The sequence below is a fragment of the Camelus dromedarius genome, chromosome 1 (assembly GCF_036321535.1).
Source record: "Camelus dromedarius isolate mCamDro1 chromosome 1, mCamDro1.pat, whole genome shotgun sequence".
NCBI lineage: Eukaryota > Metazoa > Chordata > Mammalia > Artiodactyla > Camelidae > Camelus > Camelus dromedarius.
Window position 1 is genome coordinate 92,213,302 of NC_087436.1, and position 25,515 is coordinate 92,238,816.

At 40.0% G+C, this 25,515-nt stretch overlaps 2 non-coding genes across 2 annotated transcripts in view; one reads left to right on the top strand and one right to left on the bottom strand.

Moving 5' to 3' along the window:
* LOC105089317 (uncharacterized) overlaps positions 1 to 25,515 on the bottom strand; it is a 290,748-nt gene that overhangs the window by 168,501 nt on the left and 96,732 nt on the right. The gene's annotated exons all lie outside the window — the stretch shown is intronic.
* LOC116148988 (U6 spliceosomal RNA) lies at positions 19,901 to 20,004 on the top strand. Its single transcript, XR_004132637.1, has one exon. It is a non-coding gene; the product is annotated as a U6 spliceosomal RNA (small nuclear RNA).

Consider the following 25,515-nt stretch of genomic DNA (forward strand, 5'->3'; position numbering starts at 1 on the left):
TTACAAAAGCAACACATGCCCTGGTCTACACATCGATTGCTGAAGCCAAAGAAGGTATTCTCTGCCAGTACTGTATTTCTTAAATGCGCTCTATAGATTTTAAGAGTTTCATTCAAATGTTAAGTCTGATTCAGTCAATACCCAGTCTCTTTGCCTTCCCTAATAAACAGAAAATACCACATCCTACCTTAAAGGACTATTGCTGGGAAGCTTTTGTCTATGAATTTTCTGAAAATAAGTACATGAATAGTATATTTGCAAAAGGAAAACACGAGAGGGCAAGAAACTCAAGGAACAATGTTCACCTTTACTATGGTAAGGGAGGAAAGATTCCTTTTCCTACCAGCCTGCTAGATTCTCCAGCTGGGGCTCTATAACTGGACGGGCAACAGACAGATTAATAGGAGAACAGCATACAAATTTATTTAGTATAAATTTTACATGGGAGCCTTCGTAAGGAAATGAAGAGGAAATGGTTAAACCTGAGCATTTTTATACCAGGTCTGATGAAGAAAGCCATGGAAAAATATGATAAGACAAAGCTTTATGAGCTAAGGAAATAAACTGGGAGAAACACAGCAAGGCTGTGTGTTTTGGATTCCTATCCAGGTCCCTCATCTTTGGAGATACAGGTGTTCGTTTCCCGCGGTGTAAGGAGGACGCCTCTCACAAGAGGGTTTTATGACCTACTCAGGGAAGAAGGGGGCGTCAGAGAGTCCTGCCTGCACCTGCAGTTCTCTCTTATTCTTTCAGGTTGAAATATTCAGTATGCCGTATTTTGGGGTGGTGTGTTCTGAACCCCAAGATAACCAGCATCTATCTAGTGCTTACTGTATACAGGAGAATTGCCTATATTGATTCACTTAATTCTCACAACCATCCTGTAAATAGAAACCTCTGGGATTCAAGCACAGATAAACTAGAGCTCAGAAGACATGCAAATTAAGCAACATAAAACATTAAGTTTCACCTACTGGGTTGATCAAAGAGTTTTCCTTCTATTACTCAATGTTGATAAAAATATATAGTAAAACAAATTTTCCATAAAGTGACATGGAAATACAGATTGTATATCTTTTCTATAAACTAATTAAGAGACTGAGTAAGTTCACATCCTTTAGTCCATTCATTATTCTTCTAGAAGTCTGTCCTTAACAAAATATTAAGAGATGAGATGAAAATCTCAGGGTGATTCTGGAGAGATGGAGTCAGGCTGCTTGGACTGGATTCAAGCTCTACCAGTTGCCAAATGTGTGATCTTGGAAACTTAGCTACCTTCTCTGTGCCTCAGTTTCCTCAACTATAAAGTGAATGTCATGATAGTACCCATCTCTAAGGACCACCAGGAGGATTCATATCCTCAATCCACATAAAGTGGTTAGAACAGTACCTGGCACACAGTCAATGCTATATAAATGCTAGAGTATGAACCAAGTATTCACTGCAGTATTATTTATAACAGAGAAAAGAAATTGTGAACACTTAAATGCCCTACAATTTATAAATAGTTGAATACATTGGCCACTTAAAAATATTTCCAACTATCCATGGATAAAATAAGAAAATGTTTATAAGTCAGTATTACATACAGAGAAAAGAAAACAAAGTCTTACAAAGAGTAAATTCTCAATCATGCACATAGATATATTTGTGTGTTTATATGCCTAAAAACTTTTGAAAGGAAATGTACCAAAATTTTCAAACAATGGAAAATGTTAGTGTAACATAGGTTATAAACCCATTTCTTTTTTGTTCTACAGGTTCAGCAGTATTTCTGATACTGTAAAACTAGTGCATATGATCATGAGCTCATTTCTTTACCTATAAGTTTTAAGGTGAATTTACATAAATATTTGAGCTAACTTCTGAGACTTTCCCTTACACGTATCATCACACTACTGTCTTTGTGGGATAATGTGCAGCATTCCCCGTCTTCCCTGAAGGGGTGGAGAACCAGGTCACCACCTTTGAGTGATGCAGGGCAATCAGGCACTTTAGACAGAGCCAACTCTTAGGTTTCTCTGTGAACCATTCCACGTTGAGAATGACAGGCACAAAATCTGAGAGAGAAAGACAAAGGATGGCACGCTTCCTCATGTGGTTCAGGAAGCCACTGTGGTTTGTACTACAAACTGAAAGAGGGGAAAAGCAGTGCAGTGACCGACATGGGCAATGCATGGATAAAGGAAAACCGGCAGTGTGTTAGTGGAGCTTGAACCTAACTTTAAAAAAAAATTTACGTGCTTAAGGATTTAACAAAGCAGAGTAAATGTGAAGGATAGACGGCAGTGAAGGACAGCGTCATTCATTAAATACCTACTTTATAACTCGGATATCAGGACATATCATGAAATTTTAATGTCTTCTCATAACACAATCACTTGAATTTGACAGTATTTCAGTTCTTATCTCAAGAAGGACTGTCATTTCCTGGCTGAAATACTTATTACGTTATAAAATTTTTTCCTCAATCTTTGGCAGTTATTTTAATTCCAATCTGGCCACTTGTGTTTTTACATTACTAATAGCATTCTGTAAATATCTTCCAAAGTTTTATATAAAGGTGGCAGAATGCAAATTCTAAAAAGGATATAAACCTCCAAAATATAACTAGGTTGTCAGGAAAAAAAAATCTGTTGGCAACATACACAGGAAATTCATTTTGCAATCAACCTGGGTCTTATCAAGGTTCTGTTTGCTATACAAATATTGATGAAGTAGAAATCTAAGAGGTGGCTGGGATTATTCACTAGGTAATCACCCCACTGTTCTGTGGTTGAGTAAGTGGCATCAGCTAGAGTTAACAGAAAAGGAACTCCAACAACTCAACGAGCATGCCTACTTTATCTATAGATGATGAAAAAAGAAAATACTGCTTTCCCTTATTTAATGTACCAATCAATCCAACACAAAACAAATAGTTGGGCAGTTGGTTTCTGTTTGCCTTTAGAACATGAAAAATCAAATTAAGAACATGAAAAATCTGATTACGCAGTCTTGCCCAAAGAGATGCAAAGAAGACATTGGTGATTTACAGAAAGAAGCCTGAAAGTGTTTAGTGAACAAAAAGAGGAGTGGAGGTGAATGTCTCCTCACCTAGAGCTACAATGGAAGTCAAAAAGAAAGGAACAACACCCAACTGGCCAGGTGGTTGGTGGCAAAGTGGCCCTTCATCACCCTGGTAAATCCATCTCTATCCAGCATCTGGTTAGCAGATCTGTAGACTAGAAAACCTGATTAAAACACACACACACACACACACACACACACACACACACACACACACACACACACACTATAACAACAGTGATTTATTAAAGAAAATAAAAATGAACTGTAATTCCCAACACCAAGATAAACTACTGATCTTATTTACTTCCTTCCAGGCTCTTTCTATGCACAAACACTTTTAGAGACAATATGCTACCTCATTGTACTAGGAAGCCTCCAGATTTATGCCACAATTTTAGTTACATTTAATGTATTCATTTGATAATTAAGAGCCTGGCCTTTGGAATGAGACAAACCTGGATTAATATCCAGTAGTTTGAAAATACATAAAATTTTTCCATGGTTTACTTTCCTCAGTCATAAAAATGAGGAAAATAGTATCCTCTTAGAGCTCAACATTCAGTGAAGATTTGTGAAACAATGTACTGAGAGCACTACATACAGGATAGGTCACACAGGAAGCCCTAAATTAATAGTAGTCATTTAATTTTAGATGTGTTTTAAAATTAGCAACGTAAACAACTTGGCTGTTAACTTGCACCAAGTTACTCTTTGGAAACTTGGATTCCGGTACCTCCAAGCAAGAACATTGTTACCCAATGCACACACTGACCAAGGATTGCTGACTCACACTTCCTCAGCATTTCCAGGCCCATTAGTTGACAAAAGGAGACACTCAGTCTCAAACCAGTTGCCATTATTGGAAAATAATCTAAAAACAACCCATCATTTTAAATACAGATGCCAAATAAATACATCTTTACTTGCAGATACCCCATTTACTATGACTTACAGAGAACCAGCATTCACTTGGTAGCTAGAGAAACTAGGTTTGAATCCCTACTCCACGTCCTCCTGGCTGCATGTCCCTGGGCCAATCACTTAACTTCATTTGGTCTCAATTTACTCATCTATAAAATAGTAAGTAAAGCTTAGAACTGTAAGACAGTAAGTGAAGCTGGCACTAATTTATAAGTCAATTTATAGCTAATTTTTAAGTAAAGCAGCATCATACAGAGCTTTGCGGGATTCACATCCTCAGAAGCACTGATTCAAAGATTGTCTTAGGACCTGATCCCCATGAGAATGAGAACCAGATCTCCCAAGATTGCTTTCCGTGTTCCCTGCTGCCATCCACAGCGTGTCTCTCTCAGTTGCTATGCAAATGTCTGTGGCAATTCCAGGTATCATGAACAGATGCAGTTCAGTGGAGGAGAGGGGCATCTCTTCCCATGAATATCCTTTTATTAGCAAAGAAAGCCTTTGCCAGAAGCTCTCACCAAAGTGTCCTCAGATCCCACCGGCCAGGACTGGGTGGCATATCTGGGCCTAAACTAGAAAAGAGGAATGAGACGACCACGAGCGACCTAGACCAACGATGGTTCACCCTAGGCATATGGGGGAGTGGAAAACTGAACCAATCGAGGTGGAGGGTGTCTGCCAGGAAAATGAACTCGGGGATGCAGGGAGAAGGCAAGGAGAATGGCTGCTATGGGCAACCCACAAAATCTGCCACCAAATGATCATTTCTCAGTAATGTCTACCCTATGTGAGGCACACACTGTGTACCAGACACTTGCTTTGTGTGAATTATAATTCTCTTAACAATCCACTTCAGTCCTGGCTTTTGTCCCTGTCACTCCAGTGCAAATGTACTTGTTTTGAGTTGCTGTGAACAAATCTATCCTGATACTTACCTCTCAGCAGCAACAGATATAATTAACCTCTTCCAAGACATGTAACCTTTTCTCCTGTTTCTCCATCTGCAGGCTACTCCTTTTCAAACTCTTCAGCTGAATTTTTTCTTTTCAATAAGGCATCTAAATGTTAGGGAGTGTCCTGTTCTGTGTTCATTCTTTCTCCCTGAGTCATCTCTTCCAGACCTATGGCTTTAAATATCAGCAAATTTATATCTCCTGCCCAGAGCTCTGCCTTGGGCTCCAGCTCGCATATTCTACTTCTTATTCTTAGATACCTAGTTGATATCTCTATTTGGATCCTAAAATACAACTTAGACTTTACATAACCAAAATGGGACTTTCTTTGCCCAAACCAGTTTCTTCCCAAGTCTTATGCCATTTGACTGGTCCTTCCCATCAAACAAAAACCTTAGGATTTATCCCAGACTTCTCCCTTTCTTAAACTCCTCACATTCAGCCTATCAGCAAGTTTTTGTCATTTCTACCTCTAAAATATATCTCAAATCCATCTGTCTGTCACCATTTCCATTGTTACTTCACTAGTCCTGGCCACCATCATCTCTTACCCTAAACACAGGAATAGCTTCCTAACTGTCCTTCCTGTTACCATTCTTAACATCTACCCCTTAGTCCATTTTCTACACAACAGTCCACTTTTTAAAATATAAATCAAACCATGTCATTACATTGCTCGAAAGTCTCCAACGATTTCCACTGTACTTAGAAAACATCCAAATCCTTACTATGGATGAAACACACTACATGATCCAGACCTGCCTTCCTCTAGACTAGTCTTCTGATGGTTCTTAAAACACTCCACGTTCTGACCTACTTTAAGGCCTTTGCACGGCTACTGTCTGTCCAGAAAGTACTTGTCCTGAACCCTCACAAGGCTAATGCCGTTTTATCATTCAGGCCACCCTCAATGTCACATCCTCAGAGGATTCTTCTCTAATTATCTGGTGTGATGTTGGGATGCCTCTATCAGCCAAGGCATTCCCACCACATCACCCTGATGTATATCCTATGTAACATTTAAGACTATCAGAACTTTTTTTTATTATATACTGTTTGTCTTCACCAGCTAGGGATTTTGGGTTCCTTATTCAACATTGTATCCCAGCATTTAGAATAGTGCCCAGCAAAAAGTAGCTACTCAATTTTTCTGGAGTGAATAAATGAAACACTAGAAGGTTAATATTTTTATCCCCAATGCATGGATGTTGAAACTGAGAATCAAAGAGGTTTAAAAAATGTTGTCCGAGGTCCCCTAACTTGCTGCAGGCAAATCCACATTTTAACACTAAGTGTCATCAAACTTAGCCAGTGTTCCTTCCACTACTCCACTGAGAATTCAAATAACTTGTTTAGAACCAACATTAATATTCTTTTCTAACTACTCTACAGTTTTCTCAATGTGATCAAAGTTTGAATATTGCTAATTTGGTAGTAGTAACAGTTAATTATAGGAACCAGTAAGAGTTAGACCCTGGAACACTGAGGTTAATTCTGCTGAGACAAGAATTCCAGGACTTCAATCAAATGTTATCACTGGGTAAATAGAGATTAAATGGAATGGTATTGTACATTGAGGGTCACGCGAAACTTCATAAAAACACAATCAAAGCACTATGAAATTTATGACGTTTTAAACCAGAAGTCCCAGCTTAAGCCCAAATTATTGGAATATTTTTCTCTTTTATAAAGCATATTTTGATTTTATAAAGCATATTCTTTATCTCCTTATGTCTGTAAGGCTTCCTTTTAGCCTTTCCAAAAGTGAGGTGGGGCAGGGGCAGCCTGGTTACAAAAGTCTAGTCCATGAAAATGCACATTTACTGAGCACATTTGCCACAGCTGAGAGCTATGACTGCTTTGAGACCAAAAAGCCTGTTGTAATTTATGATCCTTTAAAGTCTTAAAAAGAAGTATCAGTTGAACTCAGTGCATATCTGAGAGTCCGGAAGCTCATCCAGTGCTGCCTCCAAGATCGGAAAGAACCTTGGGGAAAACCAAAATCCACTAGCAGCGCTGACATATCAGAAGGAAGCTAATAATGTTGGAACACCCTGTTGGCCAACAGTCCTCTGGGTTTCCTTAAGCCATTTCAGAAAATATTACTGTCCATCACTCGGCTGGGCTTCAGAGAGCCACATGATGGAACTGGCTCTGCTCCCAGTGATTGACGCAAACGTGGATTTCACGGACAGCAAAATGCTCAGCCTGGTGTGAAGCTCTAGTTCCCAGTGAAAGGAAGGTCGGCATTCGATTTGCCTCAAGGCTTCGCTCATTGCCCCTTGGGTGTCTCCAAACATTTGATGTGGCAGCATTGAGTTTCCAAAACATCCAGTTTTATAGCATTGTACATCTCCTTTCATGTGTCGTCAGGTTCTAATACTCAAGTGAAAAATGTGTTCTCCTGGGGCGCCCTGAAAAGCTGGTGTGCAGTTTGCAGGGTTTTAGTTGCAGTACTCAGAAATTGCCACGTGGGGGACAAGCAGCTCTGCCACCTGGGCCCTGTGACAGCTTCTGATAGCAAAGCCCTCTGGTCAGATCAGTTCCCTTCAATATTAAAAAACAAACCTACTTATTGTTACCGGGGGGAAAGGAGATGGGGAGGGATAAATTGGGAGTTTGGGATTTGGAGACACACACTACTATATCTAAGGGACAGTAACAAAAGAACCTACTGTATAGCACAGGGAACTATATTTAATACCTTGTAATGGCCTATAATGAAAAAGAATGTGAAAAGGAATATATATGTATAAATGAATCACTATGTACACTAGAAATTAACACAACATTGTAAACCAACTATACTTCAATAAAAACAAATCTAGATATGGAACAGCAGAGTCTCAGTCTGTAAGTAAATATACACTCACATATATATGCGTAAGTATAGATGTATACGTATACGCAGAAGTCTTCTAGCTAACAAGACTTGAGAAACTCTCAACTGAGAAACTTCTCTCACTTTGCCTGTTCTTTCTTCCGATCTAGTGACTAGAGAGTCTTTGAGAAGCTCAAAACAAAGGAAAGGTCTCATGTCTGGAATAACACAGCTTCACTGACACATGAATGGAGCAGGGATGTGTCAAAAGCTCAGCTCCTTCAGATCAGGTAGGAAAAGGTATGAGTGAAAAGTACTTCTGCATATTTCACATCTGAGCCACACAATTGTTTTTTTTTTTCACGTTCACTTTGAAGTAACGCCTTTTTCCTTTTTCTTACTCTCTTTTTTCTCGTTGTTAATGTTAAAAAGGGACGTGTCGAGCACGTCTAGATAAACTGCATAGCACAGCTCCCATTTCTCCACTCTGTCTGGGTCCCTGCCTCCCTCTTTATTCACTTTGACATGAGAACCTTTATTCTTGCCAAAAGAGAGGCAGCTGAGGTGAGAAAGCTAGTTTATGTGTCACCACTCTGAAAACTAAAAAAGGAACCAAATTATCTGAGGAACACTGTAAGATAAAAAGGAACCGCTATAAATTTACCTGTCCAGATAAAACTTTGAACTATTTTTTTTCACTATGAACTACTTCTTTTCACTTGTCTTCAGAAAATGGCCAAAGGTTATAGTTTGTTATAACAGGTCTTGGATGTCAGAAAGGCACCCTTAAACTATGATCACAACAATATACATTTACACACACACACACACACACACACACACACAAGAGAGGTCATTCATTCAAATCCCAAGAAGAAAACCAGATAAGCAACAAGGATTTATTTACTTTACAACACAGGGAACAATATTCAGTATCTTGTAATAACCTATAATGGAAAATAATATGAAAAATAATAATATATAATTGAATCATTTTGTTGTACATCTGAAACTAACACAATATGGTAAATCAACTATAATTCAATAATAAGAAATAAAATGAAGAAGAAAACCAAAAGTCAACATAGATCAGACCCTGATCGGTACCATGGTCAAATATCAGTGTTGTGGGCTTGTTAGCACAGAACCATCAAAACAAAAAGAGTGGGGTCAGGCAAGCCAATGGCATTTCCTTCTAGGCCAATCACCAACTCACCAATCAATCACAGGAATTCTCTGAACAGCCTCTGACGGCTGTACCAAGTGTTCACAGCTGGTCTGGCAAGCAGAGCCTAGAGCCCAGAGCAGGAAACACATGTGCTCTTGGTCCAAAAAAGGATACTTGAGGAGAGAAGCCAGTTCAAGAACCTGGTAGCTCTTTCCACTCCAAGGTCAGTCTGCCCTGTCTGAGCCAAGACCAGCTCCCCTATTAGTCTATGAGATCTCCTTAAAAATATATAAATAAATGTAATAAATTAAAAAATACAAGATAAGACAAAAGCAGTCAGCACTGCAGGATAGGGCCCAGTGCAGGGAACTATGGAGCGGTTCATTATGAGAGGTAACCTTCAAGTCAAGTCGGGCTGAAACTTTACGGTGATGGCCAAGAGCTCACTGATTTAAACAGTCCCTAGGGAGGTTAACTGGTTTGATTCTTTTTTTCTGCTTCTGTTAAGAGCTTAGGCTCAGGAGTAACTGGTTTAACATGAGTTCCAGAGGGAGTGCCCTGACATTCGAAGTCTGACCACTTGAACGTATCGCTTAAGCGGTCTAACCCTGGTTTCTCAGCTCTCACGTGGCACTACTAAATGGGTTTACTTCACAAGGTTGCTGGGAGAATTAAATAAAATCGCCAATGTGAGAGGCCTGGCACACTATAAGCCCTCATTATCATCACCACCAGGAATATTCTCATTCCCTCTGTTACCATGAAGAAAGTAACTTTGTCCCTGGTAAAGGTCAACAGCACACCCTACACACCAGAGGACTTGGGTGAATCTGTTAGCACCTTTCTCTCCTTTACCTTCCACCCCTCTCCTTCTCTACCAGATTTTCCAGCAGCACGTGTTCACATTTACTAACATGCCTTCTTTCACAAAGGCCCACCTGATTTCACATCTTCCAGCTAACTGCATTTTCCCTCCTTGCTTGAAAACGATCTTGAAATAGTTAGATGCACATGTGGTCCAACTTCCAACGTCCATTCTCACTTCAACCCACCCTGTTATGACTTCAGCCCCTACAAGTACTTTCATTTTGCCAACTCCAGTGGACACTTTTCAAACCTCATACAACTAGAACTCTCAGCCACATTCAATATAGTCTACTACCTACTTCTTGAAACCTACTGGGTTTTTTTCCCCTTTCTTATAACATGACCTCCTATTCTTTGTAAGTGTCGGATTTCCTCTCTGTTCAGTCCCCAGCCTCTTTGGTTCTCATTGCATTCACTGATCACATACAACCCCATAGCTCTTCATATCTCCAGGCCAAAATCTCTCTCCTTGACTTCCCTTGAAGTCTTCCAAGCACCTAGATTTACCACGCCTAAAGTGAACTCCTAATATTTATACATACACCTCCTTATATTCTCCCCCTGAAGTCACTGCAGTTCCATAACCCACACATCCATCTACTTGCTTGCTCAAATGAATGTCATTCGTGGTCCCTCCCATCCACATATCCAATCCTTTGTCCATTCCAGTGAAGTGTCCCTCTAAAATACTGGCTCTCAGCTGGGGAGATTCTTACCACCTAACAGATACTTGGCAAGGGATCCCTGCTTTGCCTGACATTTCTGGTTTCCACAATGGGGGCGGAGGTGAAGATGGGGAGCAGGGAGTACTGCTAGCAGACAAAAAGGCCAGGAATACTGCTAAGTATCCTACAGTGACCAGGAAAGCCCTACAACAAAGAATCACAGAGCTCAAAATGTCAGTAGGGTTAAGGTTTAAAACTCTGCCCTTAAATATGTCATGAATGTGTCCAGTTCTCTCAGTTTTTATTGCCAGCATCCTGGTCCAACACCTGACTCTCTCTGGCTCTATTCCTTCAGTCCTCTCCTAAGTGGTCTCTCACCTCCTTCCCTCTGGCCCCCACTCCCTCATCCTTTTCTCTGCACAGAGTAATCTTTGTAAAATGTAAATCTGACCCTGTTAAAACCCTACCTCTACCATAACACCCTTCAGTGGTTTCTCCACTGCACCTAGCATTGCAGCCCAACTTCTAATCAGGTCCTGGGCCCTTGCCCACCTTTCCAAGGTCACCAAGCACATCATTCTCTCATCACTCAGTCTGTCGGCAGCAAGCCAGGCTTCTTTCTCTTCCTTAACACACCAGGCCCTCTGCTTCCTCAGGGCCCTTGCCTTGAATTTTCTTCCTCCCACTCTTTGCCTGTCCAAGCCCTACTCAGTGTTCACTTCACAGTAAGCCTCTCCTCAAAAGCTCTATGATTCTGACAGCACTCTTTCCTTCCATTCATGATGCCTGGGACAATTTATAATCATATTTTTGTGTGTTTATTATTTAGCGTCTGTCTCCCCAAATAGACTGTAAGTGCTTTAAGGTTCAGGCAGTAAGAGAATGAGAGGAACTGTAAAAATTCTGGGATCCTGGGGCACATGGTCTGAGCAGTTCAGACTCAAGGTTGGAGGAATTAAAGCAATCTTCACTTATTTCCTTAGGTCTCATGCTATTTTCAGTGAGCTCCTAAGCTTCATCATGGGAGAAGAGTGCATCTGCCGGTAACTGCTGACAGTGGAGGTCCATATGGAATGTAAGTGAACACATCCATGTGTCCCCATCTCCAATGATGTAGCCTCAGCTTCGCTCTCTGACCACCGTGATGGGCATCCATAGATCAGTGGCATGGTGGCTTGTACAGACACACAAAAGCAGTTCTGTTGCTTTCCCTTTGTAATAATTTATCATGAAATATTAATTTTTATACTTTTCTTTACAGAAAGTACATATGAATCTCTGTGAAGATGGTGAGAGGAATTCTAACCTTGAGAACACTTAAAAATGTTATGACAGGAAAGCAAAAAAGGAAGAAACAGTCAGTGTTGAGGGGTTTAGGGGTTTTTTTGAAATTCAAAAATGGCTTTGACTTTCAAAACTCTTGCTTCTGAAGTCCTCATCAGAAGCAAGAGTTTTGAAAGTCAAAGCTGCTGATTTGCAAGAGTTTTATTTTGTTGAGACCAAAAAAAAAAAAAAAAGCTCTTGAACTTCAAAAGGGAAAGTCCTCAGGGAAGTAGTGTGTAGTTGATTCTATAACAAGATACTAGAACAGAATGAGACTTCAAATCACCCAGCCTCTGGGGAGACTGAATGAGTTCCTCTGGACTAAGAAAGGATTGCAAGATGGAAAAGAACAAGGTGTAACCCTGGTGGAGGCCAGTAGATCTTTAAACCTGACCAGACCTGGGGGAGCATGTGCAGAGAAACAGGGTCACTTTTGAGAGAGAACTGAACATAGCTGGTCTCCGACACCAGAAAGCTGCATGGGAACAGAAATGAGCCATTCAAAATGGTGGCCACTAGGTACATGGGGGTATTAAAGTTTAAATTAATTTAAATCAAGTAGGATGAAGAGTTCAGCTCCTCAGTCTCACTAACTATATTTCAAACGCTCAGTAGCCACACGCAGCGAGGGGTTCCCTAGCTGTACTGGACCGCATGGAAACTTTTCCACGATTGCACAAAGTTCTAGTGGGCAACACTGTTATACAGCCGGGGCCCCTACCAGCAAAGGCTGAGGCAAAAGGAGGCACACACCACATGTCTAAATACTTAAAACTTAGGTCAAGCTAACAAATTGTTAAATAAAGTTGTGTTCTATCCGCCTACTTTGACAAATATACTCATAATTACCTAGAAATCCAAGTGCAAATTTAGAATTCTCAGATACCTCTGAGTTCCACGCTGACAGAAATGTAATGGCACAGAGAGAGCCAGCCCCTGGCCCTCAACCCACATCCCAGACCCTCCCCATCTCACCCACAGCTGCACCTGACACTGTGAGGAGCCTTCCACCCACACACGGACATCCCAGCATATGCATTCAAGTTCTATCACACCACTGAAAGCAGGGGACTGTAGGCACACCTGCAGCACAGCCCACTCTAAGGAGTAAGAAAAGAGTCCCATGTGGGTCTCTGGAAATAGGGTCAGGGTCTTTTAGATGCCAAGATCCCAAATATACAGAATAGCATTGTACGGTCACACCACCGAAGATGGCTGTTCTCTTGCTCTCTGTACATCCCCTGCTCGAACAGTGCCTGCTTCCCCTACACCCAACTCACCTGAATTACTTTCCTGCATACTTGCCCCAGGCCCCAGCTGGTGACTGTTCTCATCAAAGGGGCATTAAGGAGATGCCCCTCTGCTGGTTTCCCTGGTAACCGATGAGCCAACCTGACGTCAATTCCCCCTATAACTGCTAACCTCCCCCTCTTCCTGGGAGTGAAGCCTGCCGCCATGTCCTGCCCACGGTCTATCACACACGATGGAGAGTCTCTCCAGGACCTTGCTTCAGACATGTAAGGTCCCCCTACCCATTAAACTATTGTCTCTGTCACTGACTCTGGACTTTTCTCCAGTCTCAAGAAGGGGCAAGTACAGGCTTTGTAGGTCTGCAGGGTGCAGCCCAGCAATAATCTACACAGATAGGGGAAGGTGCAGGCTCCTGGTGGCCATGTCCCCTCAAGCTTATAGACTCTTTATTCCATGATGGATCACAGCCAGAAAAGGCCAGAACAGGGTCCTCTAAGGGGGAAGACCCAAGGCAGGTGCCCCTTTACTCAGAGTTTAACTCTAGTTCGAGCCATGTTGCATAATCCCGCTTAAGAGTCAATACCACAGATCTTAAATGGGCACTCAACACTGCCTGATAATCCTACTGGGTTCCCCTACTTCATTCACTACATCACTCCTCTCCTCCAACCTCCAGCGCATTCTCCCACTCCTCATTCTCAGCTTGCCTCATATTTCACTGAGAACAAAGAAACCACCAGAAGGAAATGCCATTAGTTTTCCACCAAATCTAACTGCGACCTGCATCGCTACCTACACTGCCTTTTCTTGTTACAGTGAACAAGCTCTTCCTGCCAGCACCAAGGCCAGCTCTTCTGAGTTCCATTCCTGCTTGCCTCTCAAAGACCCTGTTCCTGCAACTACAACCTCTTCCTGCTGGATTATCCTCAGATATGCTCTGCTAGTCCCTTCCTTTAAAAGGAATGCGCACACACACACACACGCAAAAGAAACCCTCACCTAATAAATGTTCCATTTACGGCAAACTCCTCGTGAGATTTCTCTTCAGTTGCTAGCACCTCTTTCTCACCTTTCATCCTCTTCCACTTACTCTTATCGAAGGCAGTAACTTTCTGCATCTTACCAAATCCAGTGGTTACTTCTGGGTCATCGCTTGTACAAATGCTCAGGATCATGTGGCACAGTTGACTATTCTTTTATTCTTAAAGCACTGTCCTCTTTTGGGGTCTGGATCATAACATTCTTCTGGTTTTCTTTTACCTCACTGGATGCTCCTTCTTAGTTTCATCCGCAAGTGCCTCCTCTTCTGCTCAGCTTTCAAATATTGGAGTTGCCAAGGGTTTGGTCCCCACGCTGTCTTCTCCAACCTATCTACAGTCTCTCCCTAGGTTATATCATTTATTCAGATGGCTTTAAATACCACATATATGCTCTCAAGTCAATGGTGTCCAGACTTGTATATTCTACTGCTTTCTTGACAACACACTAGAATGTTTAAATTGTATCTCTGAACAAAACTCTTGCTCTCTCCACCCCGAACCTGTTCTTCCTCCAGTCCTTACACCTCAGTAAGTTCTTCCACCATTCACCTAACTGCGCATTCCAAAATCTAGAAGCTATTTTATTCCTTTCACTCATTTCCCATATCCAATCCAACAGCAGCCCTGTCAACCTACCCCTTCAAAGTATACCCCAAATGTGTTCATTTTTCACAAACTCCATCACTGTTACTTAAGCCAAGCCAATATTATCTCCCAGCTGGACCATAAAATAACCTCCTAACTGATATCCCTATTCTACACCTGCCTCTCCACAAACCACTGAACCATTCTGCACACAACAGAGTTCTGTTTGCTTGTTTTAGTTTAATTTGATCCTGCCATTTTCCTGGTTAAAAGAAGTGAAAGTGTTGGTGCAATGGTGAGCAGTTGTCATATTTTGAATATATGTTAAAGGCATAGATGACCGGACTGCTACTGGATTGAAGGTGCTTCCCATTACCCTTAGAATAATATCCAAGCTCCTGGCCAGGGTCCATAAGCCCCGAATGAACGGGCTCCTACCTACATCTGCAGTCTTACTGCATACTTCTCTCTCCTTCCAGCGCCTAGTTCAATCCACGCTGACCCTCGTTCTCTTCCTGAAGACACATGCCTTTGAGCCTCTGTACTTGCTCTGCCTTCCGTCTGGGATGCTCCGTCTCCAAATCTTTGCATGTCGGTCTGGTGTCAGCTCAGATGTCACTTTGATCCCCACCCCCACCATGAGCTAAAGGAGCTCCCCAATCACTATCATCCCACCCTGTTAGCATGTTTATAGAACTGATCACTTATCCACACTTTGTTCATGTTTGTCTCCTTGTTAATAATGAGAGAAGAGCTTGATTTAGCTTATTCCCTGTAGTATCCTCCTTGAGTCCAGGAAAGAGCCCAACCCCTAGAAGGTGCTCAATAACCATCTGTTGTGCTACTAAGTTAGTAAGTTTAGGAGAACATTTTAATGTCACCTTTGTTGAGGATCCCGGTTAGCTGTTCTTCTTGTCATCCAGTCAGAGGGTGTTCAGTGGTGACAATAAGTCATTTAATGATCAAATTTCACATTTAACAATCGCAGGCAGAAGTGATGTCCATCTGGAGCTGGACTTTGCTAAACCTAATCTCAACTGCTTCATTTGGACACACTCCCCTTTGCAGTGACCCAAGAGAATCATAAAGCACCCAAAATAGGAAATGGAGTCCTTGATATCAAAAATAATGGTGATTATATGAAATAAAACACTCCAATATCTCTACTTATGACAGATTAGGCTAACGTGAAATGCAACTGCATTATATCACTTGTATTACAACCCTTTGAGAAATAATGTCTTGGTTTTATCTGATACCTGCTAGTGGCTATGATGACCAATATTTTATATATACTCATAAGGTCTACACCACATACAATAGAATGAAAGAAATTCAAAAGGATGCTTTAATTTCACTTAATGACTGATCACTTTGGTGTCTACTTACATAACTAATGTAATTAATGGTAGCTCAGTGGATACATTTGAGCTGAGTGAAGAATTTGGTACGGTCCTCTCTAGGACTGGCAATAAATTTAAAATGTCAGCTTTTCTTTTGCTGAAATGCATTGAGGGAGCCGTGAACAATCCGAAGTACTTTGTGTTCTCTGTCAAGTGAAGGGACAAGTATATGCCGCTTCCTGCAGCGCCACGTCTCAAAGGCCGATGTGAAAAATACCCTTTTCTTCTAAAATTTTACTCGAGGCTAGTTAATAACAAGGCCTCCAGTCAAAGCCCAGCGGAGCAATCAGCTGTGACTGTGTCCTTCTGTCACAACATTGAGAATGTACCAAAGATGGAAAGTTCTTCTCTGAGTTGAAATGCTCCAGGGCATATCAGGACTACTAAGTCAAATTAACACATTACTAAAATGAGAGTGTGATCATGGTCTCCTAGTTCCAGGATAGACGGCAAAATAACATGGAATACTGGGTTCCTCTACCTAGTCCTGGAGCAACACAGAAGCAGGAGGGGAGCATGGGTTACAGGAACAAATGCACACTCAGAACACAGACTCCTGAAACACTGGGGACCAGATGCTTTCTCTAACTGGATTAGGTGTAGGAGGTAGAAGACTGACTGCAGCCTGGGGCCAACGAGAGCCAAAACCAGTCATAAGGGAAGAAAACCTTCCAGGTCGGCTCTTTCCTCTCTCCACATTAGTCTGGGATGATCGTAGCCTGGCCTTTCAGAAATCAGCAGTATGAGTTCAAGTCGCCCTGATGAAGGCATTGCAAAATCTCTGCTAAGGTGAAGAGCAGATCAAAACATGTGAGCTCCCTGGACAAACTGGAAAACCCGCTCTCCAACCTCCCGTTCCCTCAAACCCCTAAACTGGTAGCTTTCTTCCAAAGCCACTTCTCTTTGTTTTTTTTATAACTTGTTATTGTATCTATTTTATCTTTTTAGACCTAATATTTTATCAAAATATATTTGACATATAACATTGCATAACTTTAAGGTGTACAGCACGATAGTGATAATTAGTACTTCCATCACATAATTATCATTTCTCTTTCATTGTTGGAATAATTAAGATGTAGTGCCTTAGTAAGTTTGGTGATTATAATACAACCTTGTTGGCTCTATTCACCATACTGTGCGTTAGATCTCTAGGACGTATTTCCTACATGTTGTAAGTTTAAACCCTTAAACAACATCTGTCCTATCCCCGTACCCCCATCTCCTGGTAACCACCATTTCACTGATCTCATTTAGCATAATGTCTCTTAATTAATTTAAAGGTGAAACTCTGAGTTGCTTGGTGAAGTGATAGCAAATCGGAGTGATAGCAGCCATAGTTTTCTGTATCTGGAGATCATATTCTCCCCTCTCCTTCAGCTCACCAAGACGGTCAGCGATCAGGGCTTAGTCTTCGACCCTTCCCCGCGCACATTGCTAGACCCGAGGAAGTACGATTCCATGAGCCAAAAGACAAAAACAGGCAAATCAGGAAAAACACACCTGAGCACTGCAAGCATTGCTAAAGAAAACAATAAACTGAATCACATAAGTGAAGCAGAATTATTGGAAAAATGGGCAAAAAAATTCAACATAAGCCTAAGAAGATAGAGAAGATATTAGCAACATGCAGCAGTGATGAGAAATTATGATGAAGAAATGAACAGAAATGTTAGATATGAAAAATATAATGGCTGAAATAAAGAGCACAATAAATAAGTTAGTTACCAGGATAAATGATTTGAAGAATAAACTAGTAAGTTTTACCCAAAAAAGTATGGACTCTCTCAGAAGGCAGCAAAAAAGTATAAAAGGATTACAGATATGTGTGTGTGTAACATCTATATATGTATGGTCACATGTAGGTAATAGAGTTCCAGAAGTAGAAAAAAATGCAAAAAAGTTAACATTTGAAAAAATACTAAAGATAAAATTGCCAGAATTAAAGAAAGAGATCTCAGACAGAAAGGCTTCTAAACTCATAGGTACTAAACAGGAGACATAAGGAAAAATCTGAGTATTAGTATATTACTATCAAACTAAAGGATATCAAGACTTGTTAAGAGAAAATAATAAAAATTTACAAAGAAAAAGAATGGATTCCCTACAAAAAAGAAAAAAGAATTAGATGGGCATCTGCCTTCTCAACCACACACTGAATGTAAAAAGTCAGCACAATTTTGAAGGTAATAAAGGAAAAGAGCTTCCCTCTTAGAATTTTCCATCCAAGCAAACTACAAATCAAACATGAGAGCATAATAAAACATATTCTTGGGCGCTGAAGATCTCAGATGGTTTATCACAGTAAGATCCATAGTAAAAACACTCTCAAAGGAAATAATAGCAAGATTAAGGGTGGAGTCCCAGGATGTGCTGCTTCAGGAGATACAGAATCTGAAATCTGTATTTCAGGGGGGTGAAATCTTCTGGTAATTGTACTAGGTTGAATAGTTTCCTCCCAAAAATTCATGTCCACCGAGAACCTCACAATGTGATCGTATTTGGAAATAAGATCTTTGCGGATATGATTATTTAAGATGAAGTCATACTGCACGAGGGTGGACCCTAAATCCAATATGACTGGTGTCCTTACAAAAGAGCAGAGGAGACATGGAGGCACAGCCACACAGGATGAGGGCCACGTGGAGAAAAAGGCAGAGGTCAGAGTGATGCAGCTAAAAGCCAAGAATGCCAGGATGGTCCGAAACCACCAGAACCTAAAAGAGAGGCAAGGAAGGATCCTTCTCTAGTGCCTTCAGAAGGAGCATGGTCCTCTGGCATCTTGATTTCAGACTTCTAGCATCTAGAACTATGAAAGAATCGACTTCTGTTGTCTTAAGAGATGCAGATTGTGGAAATTTGTTACTGCAGCCCTGGGAAACTAATATTGCAATATTTATTATTGTCTTTTGAAAAAAAGAGAGATAAAAAAACCTTCTAGAACCAAATCGGTAAGCACTCTGTTCATTTAAATGTGCTTGCTTTGAAAAAGCCCGAAGGTGCTCAATTCACTTTGGAGGCTGCTCAAAGTATCACTTTGCTATCAAAATCAGACAGTAGACAAGAAAAATTAGAAGCTCATTTAACTAATTACAAAAATAAACTGTGTTATAAGCATTTACATAGATTTTATTATGTCAGGCACTTGTCTAAGCATGTGTAATTGCAATATGTAACCTGAACATATGTAATTCAAAGACAACTCTTTTACTATTATCTCTACTTTACTGATAAGGAATTTAGGCATAGAAGGGTTATGTGGCTTACCCAAGGTCATACAGCTAGCTAGCTGAATCCAACAGTTCATTTGAAATAAAACAAAAAGTTCACATCATGCTCAAATAAGGTTAACCCCAGAAGTGCAAAAATAGTTACACTTGATGAAACTCATCAATGCCATTTATCTTATTAGCAGAGTGGGAAAAAAAATCATATCATTATTTAAATGATGCAAAGAGACTTTAATAAAGTTCAGGAACTATTTATTTTTTCAAAAATCTTAGCAAGTTAAGACTGTAAGAGAAACTCCTTGCACTGATAAACATATGCCAAAACCTTAGAGCAAACACTATATTTAGTGGAAAAACAGATAACATATCCTCCAAATTATGGGACAATACCCAATATCACAACTGGTTGATATAGTACTAGAAGTCTTACCAATACTAATAGGTCTTATTAATTAAAATAATTAAGAAAAAGAAAAAAATGATCACTATTTGCAATTGGTGTTATCCTCTCCTAATAAAACCACATAATTATCACCACATAAGCAATTAGAAAACTCAGAAACTTAGCTGGATATAACAACTTTACAAAATCAATAGCACTGTGCTCGCTTCAGCAGCACACATAGTACAAGTGGAACAGCACAGAGATTAACATGGCCTCTGCGTAAGAATGACGGGTGAGTTCACAAAGCGTTCCATATTTTTTGAGATTAGCAGATACACACTACTATATATAAAATAGATTAGCAACTAGGTCCTCCCGTATAGCACAGGGAACTTCATTCAATATCTTGCAATAACCTAGAATGGAAAAGAATCTGAAACAAGAATCTGTATATATATATATATATAACTGAATCACTTTGCTATGCACCTGAAACTAACACAACATTGTGAATCAACTGTATTTCAGGTTTTAAAAAGCTTTAAATAATCAATAGCACTAATTTACCCCCAGCAATAACCAACTAGAAAATCTAACAATACCAAAAAAAAAAAAAAAGAAAAAACTATAAAGTATCTAGAAATTAACTTAACCAAGAACACACAGTATGAGCACACAACAATACACTCTACGGAGAAAACATAAAAACTCTAATGAAGGTCATACTAAATTATTTATAAAATAAAATAGACATATTCTCTTGGATGAGGTGACAACATTACAAAGATACTCACTCTATCTAATTATTCTGTAAACTCAATATAATACCAATCACATTTCTGGTTGGATTTTTAAAGAATTAAATATATTTATTCTATTATTTAATAGGATGCCAAACCTTAAAAAGATGAAAATAAAGGGACAAGCTGCCAGATATGAATACATACTTTTAAATAATAATGATAAAAAAATTAAGATATCGTCACAAGAACAGTCATACTGAACAATGGAACACAGTAGACATCTCAGGGACAAACCATGTATATGGGCCACTTTTATATAAGATATAAAAGCACCACTAATTCATGGGGAAACAATGAATTATTTAGGAAAATGGTTTGGGAAAAGTGAATCCCTACTTAACCTTATATACCAAAGCAGACTATGGAAGAAGTAAATATCTAAAGATGAAGAATAAAACTAGAAGGTAGGTAGAATAAAATGTGGAGTAGCTACAGATCTGAGGAGAGGGAAGGATTGCTTAAACAAAACTTTGAAAGCACGGACAGAAAGAGTGACTAAGTTATTCACATAAAAATGAAGAATTTCTGGTCAATAAAAGATACTATGGATAAAGTTAATATATAGCTGGCAGAATGGGAGAAGATATTTGTAAAGTGTAAAGTCAACTAGGGATTAATGTTTAGAATACACCAGAAACACTTACAAATCTATAGTGACTGACAACAACCCAAATAGAAAAATGAGTCAGAAACATGACTATCCAGTACATAGAAGAAGACCCAAGATGCTGACAAATCGATGACAGATCAAAACAACTGGTAATTACAGAAATGCAAATTAAGTCATTGGAGACTGGCAAAAATTGGAAAGCTGAATAATGTTAGCCATTGGCAGAGATGCTGACAGATAGAAACCTTTGACTTTTGCTGGTGAAAATACAGACTGGCTGCAGACCTTCTGAAGAGCAACTTGGCACTAGTCAAAATAAATATATGTCCCATATGACCAGAAATACCGCACCTGGGTGTACGTCCAAAAGAAATTCTCACAAGGTCCCTGAGGACATGGACAGAGTTATTCATCACAGCCCGAGCAATGATGCCAGAGTCTCCCATAAATGATGGCAGTTTCCCATAGGCCATGTGACCGACCAACAGGATGGGCAGCTGGGCTTGAGCTATCTACTGGCAGAACCCCACTCCAGAGCTCAGCTCACCTGCGAAAGAATCCAACCAATAAGAGGCTGAAATATGGCTTATTTTGGCCAGAGTCAAAGGGGAGTGGAAGGAGAAGGACCAGACTGGACCTCACATATGAGGGCAAAGTGCAGTGTCATCCCCCAAAGTCTCCTCTGAAACTTACACGTGTGTCCCATGAGGGGTCAGTATTTGGTGACTCATCATGGAGAGAGCATTGATTATAAGCTACTGTTAGTCAGAAAAGCAGCAAAACGAATATATGCATATTTATGTATGACTGAAACATTACGCTGTACACCAGAAATTGATACATTGTAAACCGACTATACTTAAATTTTTTTGAAAAGTCAAAAAAAAAAAAAAAAATCAGCAAAAGAACTGACTGATTAAAGTAGGAGATAATTATCTCTTTTTTGTCTTCCTCCTTCTACGTTAATAAAACGGAGAAACTGAACTTCAAAGAGAGTTTGGAGAGGAGGTTCCTCAGAGCTCATCATATCCAGTAACCTTGAAGCAACCAGAGCCAAGATCAGGCCCCTCCTAGGGAGGGGAGAAAATGAGGCAGTTGAAAGAGTCTTTATAACGCTTTTCATCTTTATAGTGTCCTTTCTCTACGGACCCTGCTATGGTCTGAATATTGTGTCCCCATCCCCCAAAACTGATGTGTTGAAATCCTAACCCTACGGGTAACGTGTTAAGAGGTGGGATCTTTGGGAGATAATTAAGTCATGGAGGCAGCGGCCTCATTAATAGGATTAGTGCCTTTAGTAAAGAGGACCCAGAGAACTTGCTTGTCCCTTCCACCATGTGAGGTTACAAGAAGCAGTCTGACCTTCACCCAACCATGTTGACACCCTGAACTCAGACTTCCAGTCTCCAGAATCATCAGAAATAAATTTCTGTCGTTTATAAGCTACCATCTAATCTAATTTGTGATAGCAGCTGAAACACACTGAGACAGACCCCAAAGGAAAAGGGAAATCAGGGCCAAAATGTGGCTGAAGCTGGCTCAGCAAGATGCAAGAAGTAGGAATTCATTTAATTTTTCTTTATTTATATCCCATGTAATTACAAAAATCATTTAAGCGGAACAGAAACTATTTAATGTTGTTCTTCTGCTCAGCATTTCAAATGACAGTCCCCATCCTGCAACCTGAGAATCAAACGGCACCATGTAGAGAGTACCAACCTGTGTCCAATCATAGCAGCTCCTGAAAGATGGGATGAAAACGTTTTATCAGACCACAGTGTACAAGTCTGCCTCCTATCATAGCTGGACCACAGATCTGTGAAAGGACCAGGACGAAGAAAATGACAAGCAAGACTATAATGTCCTCAAGTGTCTTCCCCTTGCAGGCCCTGGAGGACACGATTATTGAGCTCCAGAGCTTGAAACAGAAATTGATGGTCTTAAAATGATAGAGAAAATAAGGGAGTTAAATAAGGGAAAAAAACTTATAAAAAATAAAAGCAATTAAAGAATGGAAATTGTTCATTTTCCTCATCTATATCTGTGTGCTCAAAGACAAAATGAGTTGTCATCAAAAAGGATCAGTCTTACTTCTTCAGAAAAATACTTCGTGTTTCACAAAAGCCAGGAGTTACTGCTTTCAAGTCTCAAAAGTCCTTTTAACAACTAGACTGCAACAAAATTGAGCATAACATGCATATTTAACACTAATTTGTTCTTGATTATATTAGAGCCAGTATGGGTTGTCAAACCACTTGGTTTGAGAACTGATATCAAAATATCACTTTCTACTCCCTTGATTGTGTGTCAGATGTTCGAGCTTTAGATGCCCTTGGGAGTTGGTTATTATTGTAGTTATTATTACTGAACGCAATAGAGTATCCTAACATCTTCAAATACTAAGTTTTGCCATGAAATAAGACAAGCACATGAAATGTGAAGATTTGGGTTTGAATTAAATAAAGTAGATAGAGAAGTAAAGAAAAGGTGTCCCAGATATAAACAGTTAATAGTTCACAAACTCACGGTATGGCTGCTTCTCCTGTGAACAACTAAGATTTGACAATATAACCATAAATATCAGGTCAGTTCACTCCTTTTGCCTTCAACAGGATCCCCACATCATGAAGGAAAATTTTCTTGTTAAAGCTAAAGTCCTCAAAAGCAGGACTGGGTATAAAATTCTCTTCCACTTCTGAGTATTACTAAGGAACTGGGTTGTCTATTTATTATACTTGCTCAGTTTTATATTAGGAAAAGAAAATGACATTTAAGAAATTCATTGAGTTCAGGTCAAAAGCTATCTCACATTTGGTGTTTTTGAGGGTCTAAATATAAATAAAAATGTCAAAGCATGTTTCTGAATTTTTATGACTATAATTATACACATATTTAATAACCCCATTAGGCAGGATGCTTTAGAAAACATTGAAGACTTAGATTATTATGATTAGCATAATAATTAGGTCTTCATCAGGAAAAATATGAATAATTCATTCTAATTAAGTAACTGATATAACAGTAAATCAACCATTAGTGCCAAAGGCTCGGAAGTTATGGACTGCAGTAAATCGCCAGTAGAACTAACTTCTGAGTACAAGATAACAAATTAAAATGTTATTAAGTATTTGTTCCATTACTAAAAAAAATTTTTCTTGGACTTCGCATGTTTGTCGGTGTTTCCCTAGGTGTGGGAAACACTTGTTTGCTGCATAATTTGAAAAATACAAGTGTTAGCTATGCGGTATGAGAGGAAAGTGTGCCTCTCTTCTAGATGATAAATGTCACCGATGTGCTGCTTTCCTCCTGGGTACACCAAGTGACAAGCTTCTAGAATTAAGTGTAGGAATATGCATTATTCAGGGAAGAAACAGCCCATGGAGAAAACAGGTCGCTGAAACTAACTACCCCAGTCCATTAATGCTGGCGTAAATGATTCTGAAAAAGAACAAGATTCTGTCCCCACATCTGTTTGCCACCGTGTAAAATGAATGCCAACCCTCACAGGGAAAGCAGAGCCAACTTGTAAAGCCCACTGAGCTCCTGGGACTCAGAACAATCTAGCAGGAAATATTCTGCTGCTGCTTTTGGTTCAGCCAGAAGGAAAACAGCCCAAGAGTTATCATCACTTTTTGGAAGACAGATAAAGATCAATTTAAAGATTTTTATAAATGATCAATATTAAGATACAGGGACCCCTAATACGTGAAGCTCTAGCTAACTTACAGAAGTATTAATTTAAATTTTAGGATACAATGCCCTTTAAATCAAAGCATCCTTCTATTTTTTTCTTATAATCTGTAAGGTTATAACTGGTCAAGAAGACTCCAGAGTTTTGAAAGCCTAAATAAAGCCTTCTTTTAATGTAGGAGTAACTAAAAATAAAGCATTAGGGAATATGCAAAAGCTCAACTGAACACAGGAACTTGGGGATTGTTTTCTGTGCTAAGCAGAGGACACGCTGGATGAATAAGCATTTTGCTCCAATACAAACTGCCTGACCCATCCCCCAATTGGCCATAGCCCTGACCTCAGAAATGCCACTGCTGCAATACTGAACGGGCTTTAGAGTGGCAATGATCACTGACAAGCAACCCAACAGGTGGCACATCAGCCAAGAAACACTGCACCTGGACATCTGCATCCCACCATTCTTCAGGATGGTCAGGCCACCACCCTGGGAGCCACTCCTCACTCCTGGCCTGCCTGTACCAGGAATTCTATCTGCAAACATCTTTCCATGCTATCCACAGTCACAGTTGTCATCGGCACTACTTACATTCACGACTCATCATCTCTTAGTTGTTGTAATAGTTTCTTACTGGCTTTTGTGCCCACCTGCATGCCCCGCTCCAACACAAATCTGGCCACAGCAGTCCATTACTTAAAAATACCTCAGCTATTCCCAATTTCTTTGC